A 15875-nucleotide genomic window follows, 5' to 3' on the forward strand; every position below is an offset into this window, starting at 1 on the left:
GAATCTTTTATTCATCATACCTAATATCCAGGTGGAGATTCTATGCGAAATCCAAAGACTCAGTTTCTTCAGGTATGTTCAAAATAGAGTTAATCTTCATCATTTCCCCCCTGTGCCTTCCGAGTCTGCACTGACTCCTAACAACTGCCTAAACTACTCCCTATGGTATTGTTGGCAAGGATTTTTAGAAGTGGTTTTCATTACTTCCTTCCTAGGGCTGAGAAAGAAGGACTGGCCCCTGGTCACTCAGCTGACTTTATGCTTAAGGCACAACTGGAACTCACAGTCTCCTGGGGATTGATCATCAAAATGTTTAGATAGAAGGCAGGCAGGCTGACAAAGGAGCTAGATGTGAAACAGATAGACAGTTCCCAGGGAGAGATGTTGGGGTGGGATGAGACTACATGAAATGGTTTCAATGCTCATCCTAATTATCTTTAAACAAGCTGAGGATTAATTTGTAGAAGAAAGAGTGAGAGCGAACAAAATCTTAATTTCCCTCAGCATTTCTACAATCCCCTTCAAAATCCTTCTCTGAAAAAGTCATACATGACAAAAAAAAACTTTACAATGCACAGTCTCAGAGACTGTGCCATCTGTGTGCTGAATCAGAGCCATTTGGTGCAAAGGTTTTTCAGATGTTGCATGATAAAAGTTATACAAATGATACTCTAATGAGTCTGCCTGTCAAAATTTTGCCTGAGAGGGCTTAATAGAAACTTTGAAAGTTCCTTGATGGCTCTAACCTTTCGACTGCAATACTTCTTGGAACTTTAGTAGGAAGACAAAAAAACAGGACTTTTTTTCCCATTATGAACCTGAATAAAGAAGCACATGGGGGAAATGAACCTTTTCAGATGGGTTGAAACTGAAGTATCCTTGAGGTTCAGTAATTGCCTTTGAGTACTTCTCTGCACTGTTTATAAAGACTCAACATCTTTTTTGCATCATGGTGACCAAAAACGTTCACAGAAAAAGTTTTACCATTTAGTCATGAAACTCCCACATTGGGCACATTGTAGACAAGCAATTGTGTCACCTGTTTTAAAAAGCTTGTTTGCTTCCAGTAGGGTCACCACTGATATTTGTAAGAAAATATAATTAGACACCTCTTCCTATATTAAAACAAGCTAACTGCTCTTGGAAACTTTCACAGCTCAAAAAAAATGAGCATGAAAAATGAGACAATGCAATCTCTTTGCTAAACAAATCATAACATAAAATACAAGCAATGGTAACATCATTATCTCTAAAATATTCTCCAGGCCATAATTTATTTTCACCATGTCCTAACTGCACTTGCTTTTTAGGTATTTTATTTTCTAGCTAGATTAGTGCAAGGAGGGTGGAGCACCGTTACTTCAAATTCAGGTGATAATCAATAAGATTTATGTATTCCAGATGTGAAAAACTATTTAATGGTGAACTACAACATTTTAATTCTAAAACATGTTTTTAAATGTTTTTAAGATATAAATTACAAGAATATATTTATTTAATAAATAGTTGTTTACAACCAGGTATGCACACATATTTACTACTACACATAGATATTTAGCCATGTTCAACAGTAAAATTATAGGTTAAACAAAAGGGCTCTTGAAAAGGATCTGGACTGACAGAAAAAGCAGAATAACAGTGTTGGAAGGGACCATGGAGATTTTCTAGCCCCAACCTCCTACTCAAGCAGAAGATCATATACCATTCTAAAGAAGTGGCTGTCCAATGTCTTCTTAAAAACTTCAAGTGACAGAGCACCCATTGCTTCCATTGCACTGATAGTTCTTACTGACAGGATGTTTCTCCTTAATTCTAAATCAAGCTTACATCCATTGCTTGTTATCTTGCCCCCAAATTCTTTGGAGAAGAGATTGACCTCCTCTTCTCTGGGACAGCTTCTCAGATATTGCAGGATTATTATCTTGTTGTCCCTAGTCCTTCTCTTTGTTAGATTAGACATTACTAATTCCTGCAGCTGTCTATTGTACCTCAGCCTCTAGTCCACTAATCATCTTTGTTGTACTTCTCTGCACTGTTTTATAAAGACTCAACATCTTTTTTGCGTTATGGTGACCAAAACTGTTCACAGAAAAAGTTTTACTGTTTAGTCATGAAACTCCCTGGCCATTAGGATCAAACAAAGATACCCTCTTGAAGGTGCCACACTTTCCAATCATTGGCTGATCAGCAACTGACAGGGAGGGGCATTCTTAGGGAAAGCAGCCCAGTCGTAGAACTCCACTAAAAACTGGCACCAAGTTTGTCAGGTTTTGCTATAAGATGTAACTATTTATTTTTAATATGAATTTGTTACTGTTAAAAATCATGTTTTATTGCTTCAGCTTTTATGGTTTCATGGTTTATTTGAGATTACTTTGCTTTGGGATTATTTTTCATGAAAAGCAAATTATAGTTGAGTTTTGTTGTTTAATAAATAAGTAAAAAAGTTTAAATGGTTCTTTTCCCAGGAGCAATTTAACAAAAAGATCTAACTGCTGAGAATCCTTAATTGTATTGAAGAAGGATATAAATGTAATAAATAAACAAAAAAGGAGGGGCTAGAATAATCACGATTAGGAGCATGGCAGGGGAGGAAGTTTAATTTGCCCCCCCTTCGCTCCTTTGTTCTATGATCCTAATACCCTTTCCATTCAACCTGTGCTTGCACTCAAGGTTTTAGAAAGACTGATAAGATTCTTAGTGAAGTGTTAAAGATTGCTAATAATTGGCGTCTAAATGAGCTGGTGAGAAAATGTCTCTTATCTAGTGTTCCTGACACTGCAGCTATTCCCTCTAGGGCAGGCCTGGAAAGAGTTTGCTATATATCCCAAGCTGTTCCTCTTCAATCTTATATAAAGGCTATAAGAAAAAAGTGGCAGCTTGTATCCATATTTGTAGCTGTCCGGTGTGTTCTTGAAAAACCCAAGCCCTTCATAGCATCACTAATATATTTACAAGCAGAGTATAACACCCAAGACCCCATCCTAGATCTGGTATCTGGGGGATCATTGATTCAGAGTTTTCAAATGCTGTTCTGCTAGCAGTGCAGCCACTTGTAATGTAAGCAGCTGTTTTTATTTTCCCTTTCTGAAAGTGGGAGAGATTTTTCTCGTTTCTCGTTCCAAAAGGTTGTTCAAGGTTGAGAAGAGAATTATCCTCGGAAAGGGACATTATCATCCTGCAAGCCATATTCTGATGATTCTGTCTTAAGCACTCCCTCCCTCTGTCTTTCTTTCCTATTTAAAAGGCAATTTCAGTGGCATTATCACACAACAGCAAAAAGCCTTTAATAAACAGAGCTCATGTATTGACCATTCTTCTCAGTAGAAAAGGCCTATGGAATATGTCTCTTTCCATCTTAGCAGTTCTAATTCCAGCCATCCCTAGTGAATGAATACCTATTAAGGTCCTATAAAAAAACCATTTTAATCGCATAGCCTAGTTGCAATTCACAGACTGCTCCCTGTCATTCTGGCCGAGTTGCCTCTTTATTAGTTGCTATACCTTATAAAGTCTATCAGATATGTCTACCCCAATCTGGCTCTTAGGTTGACACTCTGTCCAGTTAGGCTCCAATCAAATATAAATCAAACTCTGTGTGTTTCTCATTAGGCTGTAGTAGTTGTCTACTAAGAGCTCTAGATAGGTGGGAACCATACTGAGAGCAACCTAGTTGGGGAGTGCATTCCTATAATTCATGGTGTAGAGATTTCACTATCCCAGGAATTGAAAAAAATGAAGTTTTTTTCCAAATACTATGGCATTACCCTTCACTTTAAAGCAACTAACAAGAAAATTGGACATTGGAGCAAACCAAATTGATTGAAAGTAAGTAACTCAAGAAACATTCCACAACTCCTTGGGTTTATAATGTTTTTAAAGAAATTAAAATGTCTAAATAACCTTTAAGGATTAAAAAAATGTCGAGAAATGGAAAAATTACACTGTGAACAATGGATACCACTTCTGAAAAGGTTCTCAGTTGCACACAGCTTACCAGGATGAGAAAATATGAGCTCAGGGTTTGGCAACAGACTATACTGTGAAAGATAAGCACCAGTATTTGAACCGAGCTTAGAAATATAGCTAAATCTGAGGAGCTTTTTGAGTTTGAGTCTGATCCAGTTTTTGAGTTTGAGTCTGACCTTTACAGCTTTACTTTGAAATCCCTCACTTTTCCTAGCCAAAACTTTGTAGAAGATTAGAATAGAAGACGTTATCAGTTGCACTGAAGTTTTGGATTCAAGATTAAGACAAGTATGCCTGACGGTAACAGATAACAGATAACAGATAATCAGAGTTGGAAGGGATCTTGTAGGTCATCTAGTCCAAACCCCCATCCAAGCAGGAGACCCTACACCATTTCTGACAAATGGCAGTCCAATCTCTTCTTGAAAGTCTCAAGTGATGGCGCTTCCACAACTTCCGAGGGCAAGCTGTTCCATTGGTTGATTGTTCTCACTGTCAGAAAGTTTCTCCTTATTTCCAGGTTAAATCTCTCCTTGTTCAGTTTCCATCCATTATTTCTTCTCTGGCCTACAGGCGCTTTAGAAAATAGCTTGACCCCTTCCTCCCTGTGGCAGCCCCTCAAATATTGGAAGACCACTGTCATGTCTCCCCTGGTCCTTCTCTTTACGAGACTAGCCAAGCCCAGTTCCTGCAACCATTCGTTGTATGCTTTAGCCTCCAGTCCCCTAATCATCCTGGTTGCTCTTCTCTGCACTTTTTCTAGAGTCTCAACATCTTTTTTATAATGTGGTGACCAAAACTGGATGCAGTATTCTAGGTGTGATCTTACTAAGGCTTTATAGAGCGGTATTAGTACTTCCCTTGATCTTGATTGTATCCCTCTGTTAATACAACTTAGGATTGCATTAGCTTTTTTGGCTACTGCTGCACACTGCTGGCTCCTGTTTAGCTGGTTGTCCACTAAGACTCCAAGATCCCTCTGACAGCTACTGCTATTGAGCCTGATTTCACTCAGTCTATATGTGTACTTTTGGTTTTTCTTGCCTAAGTGCAGGACTTTACTTTTCTCTACATTGAACTTCATTTTATTAGATAATTATAATTATATTATATAATTATTAGTTGCATTGATAATGTCTACTTAACCCATAAATGGCTGTCCTTGGATGCGAACATAATTTAAGCACATCAGATGAGGTTTAATGGACTTGGCAAAGGAACTACTTAGACAAGCATCTTGTTTCATATTGTGCTCAAAGAAGAACACCTTATTCTAGAATCCTCATTCCCCAGAATTTGCTCAGCATTTGCAAATAAACATATAGCTCTGATTTTTGTAAATGTTTGTTGGGGGTGGCAATAGAGATAATTGTCTTGGTTTAGAAAGGGCCCCATCCTGAGAATGGTTCAGTATGTGAAGAGATCAAAGCAATCAAGATTTGCTATTTTATCTTCCATTAAACCTTATTATTCATTTCAATATAGAGAAGTGTTTTTTCATCCACTCTCAGTTATAATATGCCCACAGCTGCCTTGATTTTATTTTCTACTTAAATTTAAAAAAATGGACTGAGTTTTCCCAGATGATTGTTTATGCATTTAGGCGAAAAATCATATAGATCTGAGATGAAAACTACTTTGGCTGGTATTTTCTAGACTTATTCTCTCTAAAGCAAAGAAAACTATTTTTGCTACTGAATGTGTATGGTATTTTTATGTTTTGAGTTTGAATTTCATATATAAAATCTTATACTAAAATACAATATATTGATACTTTTTAAACCAAGGGAGATATTTTTATTTCTTTAACATTTTTTAAAAAGCACAGAGTACAGTACTTGCAGCCACATGAAAATCTGTGTTAGCAGGGCTCATTAGCGAGGTCGGCAGAGTGGCAGGACAGGAGAACGGAGGTGAAGAAGTCTGGTGCAGGCTTCGAACACCTTTTCTGGCGTCAGGAGCGATCCCCCAGGGATACATGAACCCCGGAGAGGTTCGTGTCAACGTGGAGATCCTCGAGCTGCAGAGGGGGAAGGCAACTCCCGACAGTGAAGAGGGAAGCTCCCGAGCTCGGCGCTGAAGAGTAAGCTGTCATTTTATGGCGGCTTCCAATCCGGTCTGCCACTTGAGTGAATAAGCAAAGCAGTGACAGCCTGCGAGATCGAGTAACAGGAACAGAGAAACGGTTTATATCTTGGATTCTTTGAAGTCTGAAGGGAGTAGAATGACAGAAGAATGATAGCATAAATTCTTCTCTCCTGGTTGTGATAAGCACCTCTTGGAAGTCGGGCGGAGAGCGGCCAGAAAAGCAATTGGGAAAACTTTATCCTGTGAGGGGGAAGCTTTGGGGAAAGACGGAGATTGCTAAAACCTGGAGATTGGAGATCCGGAACTGGTCTGAGCACAACATGACTATTTCATCTACTTAATATTGGGGAGAAGATAAATTGAGCATTATATTGGACTTTGGAAGATTTGTATGTGGATTTAAAAGTTGGAAAGCAAAGAAAGAAGCAGCAGCAAGAGGAAGAAGCCAGAGGCGAACAGAACGCTGGGAAAGACGGTTTTGGGACTGCAGATTAGTCAGCACATTTCACCATTTGCTGATTGGAAGGCTGAAAAGAAACCTCTAGCTGGAAGATGGAACTTTAGCTCACCCAATTTGCTCTCTTTATTACGTGGTACTACTTAAGTTTACTAAGTTGGCACTATTTTCTCTTTAAGATGACTTCCTTGTTGTTGTTTGTTTGTTGATTTTCTGAAGCTGTGGTAATCTCTCTTCTACCCCTTCTCTTATTATCTTGCCCCTTGCCTCCCTATTGTATCTCCTAAATACTTTACATAATTTTACTTACTGGGGGGAAGAGGAGGATACACTATTATCAAAGAGTTAAGAGTTTACTGTTGTAAGTATTAATAGTAAAAAGGGATAAACTTTGTTGATATAATTTATTTATAAATTATTTAGACTACTTACGACATTTAAGATTAATTCCTTAAAGTGTTAATTGATGTACTATTGTTGACCAATTTTCTTATTACATTGACTAGAATATTGTTGCAGATTTCTATTTATGATATAGGGGAAAAGACTGTGGAGTGAGATATAAAATTGAAATACGTGAATAGTCTTTCAAGTACAGGACCCAAATACTGAATGGTGATTTGGGATAATATATTTAAAATTGTGCATCAACAAAAACAAATACTTAGAGAGATGACATCCACAACAACTATGGCCTTAAAAACAGGAAAGAAGGCTATCCCGACCCTATCGACTACGTTGACAGCCACCCCACCAACATCTCAAAAACTATCGAGGAGTCTTTAATAGGGAAAAGCAGCCCAATGTCCCCAATATTAATATACAAACTTCCATATTAGCCTTGCAGGAAGCTATATCTAAAATGCAAGAAATGATGATTAAAAATCACAAGGAAACTAGAGCAGATATAAGCAATTGAAAGATGAGATGGGGAAACTGAAGGCTGAAATGAAAGCGGATATAGCGAAGGTGGAGGGTAAGATAGGGTCTCTACAGCAGGCCATGGAGAGAAACGAAGTGAAAATAAAAGATATAGAGAGTAGAACAACACGCATGGAGACTAACTTTGAAAGGATGGATGAGGAATTTAAAAATGTACTTAGAGAAACGGAAGACTCTCTGATCCACCTCGAGATGGACAAAGCAATGGCGTATTTAAGATTCCAGAATGTGGCGGAAGCCAAAAATGAAGAATTGGAACATTTGATGGCAGAAATATTGGCTGAATGGCTAGGAAAGGAAAAAGATGATCTAATTAAAGAGTTTGATGAGGTATATAGGGTTAGCACAAGCTACGCCAGGCGTAACAACTGTCCAAGAGAAATTCATATCCACTTCTCTAGGAGATGTCTGAGGGATTTAATTTTGAAAATGTCTAGGGAGGAAACAATATCATATAAAGGCAGAGAAATTAGGATTTTAAAACAAATTCCAAAGAGAGTGAGGATGATAAGACAAGATTATAAATTTTTAGCTAATGATTTAAATAAAGAAGGAATCCATTTTAAATGGTTAATCCCGGAAGGGATGTTAATTACATGGAAAGAGAGGAAAATCAAAATAGAATCGATAGAACAGGCCCAAGTTTTTCATCAACAGCTCACAGATAAGAATAGTCAACCCACCAAAGAAGAACCTAAAACAAGACCACAGGAGGTCCGATATTATCACAGAACCCAAAAGGAACGACTTTCTCCAATTTCAGGAAGTGATAATCCACAACATGGGAGAGAAGAGCAAATTCCACAACAACAACAACAAGAGAACCGAATCATTACTAGGCAAAAATCTAAGCAGAAGTAGATAAATGGTGGAGGGGAAGAAGTTGCTCTCCATCAATATAAACGGATTAAATTCATTATTAAAAAGAAAAAGGATATTCTCAAAACTTATTCAACATAACGCAGATATAATATGTCTTCAAGAGACACATATTTCAAGAATGACGAAAGACATCTAATTTGTCCAAAATTAGGTAAACTTTTTACAGCACCGCCGACCAACACAAGAAAAAGGAATTGCAATTTATGTAAAACAAGATGTAAAGGCAGAATTAATCTGGTCGGATCCTGAAGGAAGAACTCTGGTTATACAAGTTTGGATAAACCACATCACATTTTTACTTGTAGCAATCTATGCCCCAAATGATGACCAGGGGAAATTTTTAAACACCTTCACCAAAAATAGTAGGCTTTGAAAAAGAAACATTTGCTTGATTGGCGATTTTAACTCCATTGCAGACTACCAGAAAGACCATAATAATATGGGGAAAACAAGAAGGGGAAAAGGGAACTTTCATGCATGTAAGGAAATGTTGAGAGAGTTAAATTTAAAAGATCTATGGAGGGAACGGAATCTTGAAGGAAAACAATTTACATATTATTCTAACCCACATAAGACTTGGACCAGAATAGATATGGCTTGGATGGATTTGGACTTGGCTAATGAAATAAAAGAAATCAAAATTCTACCGAATGAATGGGCTGATCATAACCCAATACAGCTAATTTGGAGGGATAGGAGACGAATAATAAAAAGATGGGCACTAAATAACCAAATTGTAAACGAAGAAGAGTATATTAATAAACTGAAAGAGGAGCTAAACTATTTTCTAAAAGATAATAATAATGAAACAACTTCAAAACAGAACATTTGGGATACTATGAAAGCATTTATAAGAGGCACAACAATTTCCTATAATGCTATGAGAAACAAGAGAATTTATGCCCAACAAAACGCGTTACAACAACAAATCCAAGACTTAGAAACACAATTACAAAAACCCCTAAGACTCAAGGACTACAAAATCAGTTAATACTAGCCAAACATAAGCTGAATTTAATTGAACAAGATAAAATAGAAGTTAGCTTGAGAAGGTCCAAACAAAATTATTTTGAACACGCCAATAAACCAGGAAGATGGCTATCTTATAAACTTAAAAAAGAAAAAGAAAAGAGATTGATACACCAATTAATAGACGAGAAAGGCATCCCACAACATGAGATTGAGAAGAAAAAGGATATTATATTAAACTATTTCCAAAGATTATATAAAAAGAAGAAATCAATGAGGATAAAATAAGAACTTATCTGGAGAATACGAATGATAAAACAATAGGGAAGGAGACAAAGAATTACTAAATAAGGATATTACATGGTCTGAGTTAAAATCTGCAATGGAAAATCAATGTAATAATAAATCCCCTGGTCCAGATGGGATTCCAGTAGAATTGTATAAAGCCACAATAGATTTAGTAGGGCCTCTGATGCTGGAAGTGTTTAACGAAGTACTTTCGGCTGCCAAAATGCCAGACTCATGGAGGGAGGCGTTGATTGCGTTAATTCCGAAGGAGGATGTGGATGCCAGATATATCAACAATTATAGACCAATCTCACTTTTAAACGCCGATTATAAATTATTTACCTCAATTATTGCGAATAGAGTAAAACAAGTTTTAAATTTATACATTCATGAAGACCAAAATGGTTTCCTTCCATTCCGCCAAATTAAAAACAATTTAAGAACCGTTATTGACGTCTTAGAATATTATGAAGCTCATCCAGAGAAACAATTTACACTCTTGTTTCTAGATGCGGAGAAAGCATTCGATAACTTACATTGGCACTTTTTAATACAAAAATCTATAACATGAATCTGGGCACTAAATTCAGAATATTATCACAACAATTTACAATACCCAACAAGCCAATATACTAATTAATGGTGAACAAACAGGCCCACTAAGCATTGAAAAGGGCGTTAGACAGGGTTGCCCTCTCTCACCCCTCTTATTTATATTTGCTTTAGAATCATTGTTAACGCGGATAAGACAAAATCCTGAAATCCAAGGGGTTAGGGTCAAGGCAGAGGAATATAAATTACAGGCGTTTGCAGACGATATGGTTTTCTTCCTAGAGGATCCCATGGAAAAAGGACATAATCTAATAAAAGAACTAGAACAATATGGTTCAGTAGCAGGATTAAAGATCAACAGAAATAAGACGAAATTACTGACTAAAAATCTAACAGAGAACCAGAGGAAAGAATTAGAAAAAACCATGGGGATACAGGCAACAAAAAGGTCAAATATTTAGGCATATGGTTAACACCACATAGTAAATCACTCAAAGAGAATAATTATGATAAACTGTTACAGCAAATTAAGAAAGATCTAGAATCTTGGAATAAGTTGCAGCTTTCTTTACTGGGCAGGATTGCCACAATCAAAATGAACATTTTACCAAAACTCCTTTACTTATTCCAGACAATCCCAATAAAATTATCAAAAATTTTTTTGATGATATAAATAAGGTAACTCTTAAACTTATTTGGCAAGGGAAAAAAGCTAGAATCAGTATTAAGGCCTTACAAGATGCAAAAAGTAGAGGTGGGCTAGCGCTTCCAAACTGGGAATTATATTATTGGGCAGCCAACTTACTATGGTTAAAAGACTGGGTCAATTTACGGAATAAAAGAACTCTAGCCTTGGAAGGGCACGACCTTCAGAGAGGATGGCACGCATTTCTATGGGATGTGGGGAAAACTAAACAGGTGTACTTTCATAGACATCTTATTAGAGATTCACTATTAACTAATTGGAAAAAATATGTAAAAACATTATTTAAAAATTCGATTTGGCTTTCAACAATGGAGGCAATGGTTCATCCAAACAATTTGGATATAACAAAAACGACTAAATATAAAGATTTATTAGATCCTTTAGGAAAATTAAGAACTCGACAGGACTTACAGGAACAGGGATTTAAAATTGATCAGTGGTTATATATACAAATCCATAGTAGATACAAACAAGATATCAAAGAGTTTGGAATCTATAGCAAATTACAACACTTAGATAAAATCTTATTAGGATCAAATAAAAAGAATATCTCTAAATTTTATAAATATTTATTGGAGGTAGAATTAGAGCAAGAGATAGTGAAAGGGAACATGATAATGTGGAGTAGGAATATTGGAAGAAGCATTACATTAACAGAATGGGAAAAGATCTGGAATAGAATCATTAAGATTACGAAATCTGCGGCGTACAAAGAAAATATGTATAAAATGTTATATAGATGGCACTTACCCCCTTCGAGGTTAGCGAAAATGAACCCAAACTCTAGTCCAAAATGTTGGAAATGTAAAAACATAGAGGGAACCTACTTTCATATGTGGTGGACCTGTAAAGAAGCCCAGAAATACTGGCAAAAAATTAGAAAATGGCTGGAGGAGATAACCAAAGATCAAATTGAATATAAACCAGAGTTCTTCCTACTAGGGATTTCTGATAAACATTTTCCTAAAAAGACAAAATATATAATAATTCATATTCTAACTGCGGCCAGATTAGCATTTGCTCAGTGCTGGAAATCATCCCGTTTACCTACAGATCAATTGGTCATTCAGAAAATATGTGACTGTGCAGAAATGGACAATTTAACCATAGCTCTTAAAAATAAAGAGTCTTCAGCATTTGATAATAATTGGAATGCATGGTATAATTGGTTATATTCATTTATGTTCAATGAGCATAAATAAGCATAAATATCCATAAATAGCGATAAAATGTGTATATTTAAAGTAAGAGAAGAATTGGAGAATTGGATCTTGTAGACTGTCAAAAAGAATATTTGTCTGGTTTTAACGTATTTTCTTTTTTCTTCCATTTCTTTGTTTTTTTTTTGGTTTTTTTTCTCTCTTTTATACTCCTTTTTCTCCTTTTTCGGTCGCAAGACTGAGTGTTTTTTGTTTTTTCTTCCTCTCTCTTTCTCTTCTTTCTTTCTTCTTTTTCTCTCTCTGTTTCTTATGTAATGTTGTTATGTTATTTTTTTAATTGTAAATTCAATAAAATTTATATGCAAAAAAAAAGAAAATCTGTGTTAGCAACCTTATTCCCTTCTTTCAGATGCTCCTGGAATGATTACATACCATCCCATGATCATTGCCCTATACCAGGAAGTGCTGGGAAAAAATTTCAAGGTTACATATAGCAGAATGCTACCATACCTACTCAAATATTTCCAAAGAGATAGATAAAATTAATCCTTTGATCACCACATACATTTTTGGAATTGCAGCCTTCATTCACACTGAGCTCATATTTTTTTGGAAGGAAGATAAAAACTGTCCAGATAATTCCTGCTATCTTCATTCTGCCGAGGATCTGCTGTGAGTGAAACAATTTACACCAACATTTTTAATCTCCAGATTTCAGAAGAAGCGATGCTGACAAATTATATTGAATATTTACTAGAGTAGAAAATTGCTACATATAAAAAAAAAACAAATAATAATTCATGCATTTATCTCAAAATCTGTAAGCAGGGATCTGTGGAACAGACTAAATCCTGTCCACATCAGTGTGCAGTTCCATAATTCCATTCTGTGAAATGTCATTCAGATTAAAAGAACATTGGAAAGTTAAATTTCTCTAATATAAAAGGTTTTGTATGCAACTCTTCTTCATGTGCAGTTTTAATGCAACTATCTGATATATGCTTTTTAAAAATACAGCTATTCCGATGTATATTTTTATGAACTTTTTAAAATATACAATTCCCTATATATGCTCATCTTATGTGTAGTACTGAAATACGAATGATGGACTTTGAGTATTTGTGCCCTGAATGGATTTGGCTTGGCGGATGTCAAACTCTTTGCTCCCAGTGAAGTTCATGCCTGATTTCTTTTAGATCCCTCAGCAGTTTGAGATAGTGAAAGTGGCTTTAAAAAAAGGTTTGGCCTCCAAGTCAATCAATTAAAACATAATTATTTTCAAATAATTTTTGCTTTTTCACTGAAGGATTTCAGCCCACTTTGATAAGAGAATTGCAGTGTTCCATTGTCAGTCCTCCAATAAGTTATATAGTGCATCAACATGATTTTTCTATTCTTTAAGTACAAAGGAAGATTTGAACTACTGACAAGGCCTGTTTTGTGGTCAATTATGATGAAAGATGGGCTCCCTAGCTTGCAGTTTAGCTCAGCAAAGTGCCATTAAATTGACTGTTGAGAAGACATAAGACACTTTATTAAAATACAGCATGTCTTGTGATGAAAACAGAATTGAGACTCCTTTTCACTCTCCTAAGAGAGAAACTGTATCTAATTCTGATGAACGTACATAGTAATCATGTCCAATTGTATCCAATTATAATTTGAAAGGTATATAAATATTAGCTCTTTCTTTGTGGCCACAGCAGCCTTTATAAATATTTCTCTACTTCTTTTATGGCAATTACTGTGACATTTTAGATTTGACCTTTTCTGGCTAGGTTTTTGCTTCCCTATATATTAAAGTTATAGTGAATGGAGGGGGGAAAACCTATGACAGCATAGTGGTTTGAACAACACACACTGAAAAACTGTTGAAATCCATCAGTGTTAATCAAGACTGAATTTTGCATTTTCTGTTGTGTTTACAATGAATCTTTAGGTCAATTCTCTATTTGTCAGCTTTGAGGTGGACATATTTCTTTATTTTGGGTTTTATACAGAAGTGAGGAAAAGAAATCACTGCAGGAGCTTTATTCATATGGGATGTAGTATTTGCTGTAAGATTGGAAGTTACCTACACTACATTTCACAAACTATAGTTGGCATGGGTAGCATGATCCTAAGCAGACTGGGTGAATGCCATTACATCAGTTACCACAATTTATCCCAGAAGCATCATATGGTGTCAAAAAAGTAAAGTTGGCTTAGTGTGATCATGCAATAGAAACCACATCCCTTTTTTATATGCATGACAAGTATGCAACACACATTACAAAAGGAAGAGACTTTGATTGCATGATTGCATCTGTCACCTTGACTTTTTTTTGATGTTCCCTACAGATATCTCTCTTTCCCACTTCATAGTCTTAACTGAAATATTTTTTTCCTGCTTATATTATTCCTAATGGGAAGAAAGTTCCCACTGATACTTTTGGAACTTTCTCAGTGAAAATGAGAAGCATAGGAAGACCTGATTCGGGATGGAACGGTACCAGTGTAAAAGGCCAAGTACACCACCATGGTCATGGGGCAGTGTACTCTTATGATGGTAATATGATTTAAAAATATAATTAGTATGGAAGAAGAAATCAAGTGATAACTTGGACTTCAATTAACAGCTGGCTCTAAGCTAATTAAACAATACTGGTATTTTGAGAGGCTGCTGAAAGCTCAAAACATTAGAATTTAGCCCCATTAGAATTTATCTTGCCTTTGTAAAAAATTCCCAACCACCTCTATTTCTGTCTATGGAGATTCTCAGTCATCCAGGTCATGGTTATCCCAAAGGTGCTTTTTTCAAGAGACATCTGGACTTTCTAGTTTGTTTTTTTCTTTGAAGATATTTCGCTTCTCATCCAAGAGGCTTTCTTGTCTATGACCAGTCTACAGGGAGGTAATCCCATATTTTTTTCACAGCTACATATCAATCTTGGAATGTAAAGCCTTGCTCGTTCTCCTTGTTCCTGTTTACTTCCAATTTTTTAATCATTTGTTAAAAAAAAGGATGCATTACAATGAGATGATTCAAGATGACTCTGTCCTTCTCTTATATCCTTGGCACTCAAGTCTCAGTTTTACTACTACGCGATCAACCATCCATTTGTACTTTCAAAGTCAGCAATGACTTTGAAATATTAACATTTGGGAGTTCCTATAATAGATAGAAATTCTTTCTGGGTTTGTTTCCAGCAGAATTTTGAGAGCAGTTCCTGGTAACTAATATATTTTTCCAGTCTAGAAATGGAACATGGATATCTCTGTTTTTGAACACAATCATGTTGCATATATATTACTGATTTGGAAATCAGTAATACAGCTCTTATATATGATTAGATTATACATCTAGGCTAATTTTTCTCCATAGAAACCTTCAAACAGTAGATAAAGGTAAATGATATTCTAAAATAAAAAGTCCATGTTGGAAGTTGTAAACAATTTTAATCCGTTTTACTCAATTTCACTCTGTTTTAATTTGCTGGCAATCGTAAGGGATTTCTGAACTATGTTTGCTAGTTCTCTGCAGAATCATTTAAGGGAACTATGCAGATACCTTTACAAATCTAAATTTGATCCTTTGTTATAAAACTGATGTGCCATAGAGCTGAGCTGAACTCTTTTTTTTTTTTTTACTAAAATAAGCAAAGGAAGTTCTGATTATTCTGTCTTTATAAATTCTAGAATTATTCAGTTTGCAGTAGGGACACATCAAAACTGAAAATATAGAAAGGGAACTAATTTTTCCTTTTATTTTACCATATAAATGTTATGATAATACAATGCAGAAAATACAATAAGTTTATATGTTGAAGATCGCCTTCAGTGATCTTACACCAGATCAGAGGGCATGTCAATATTATGGGCA

The sequence above is a fragment of the Pseudonaja textilis genome, chromosome 1, assembly GCF_049901715.1.
Source record: "Pseudonaja textilis isolate UNSWEBS1 chromosome 1, rPseTex1.2, whole genome shotgun sequence".
Taxonomy (NCBI): Eukaryota; Metazoa; Chordata; class Lepidosauria; order Squamata; family Elapidae; genus Pseudonaja; species Pseudonaja textilis.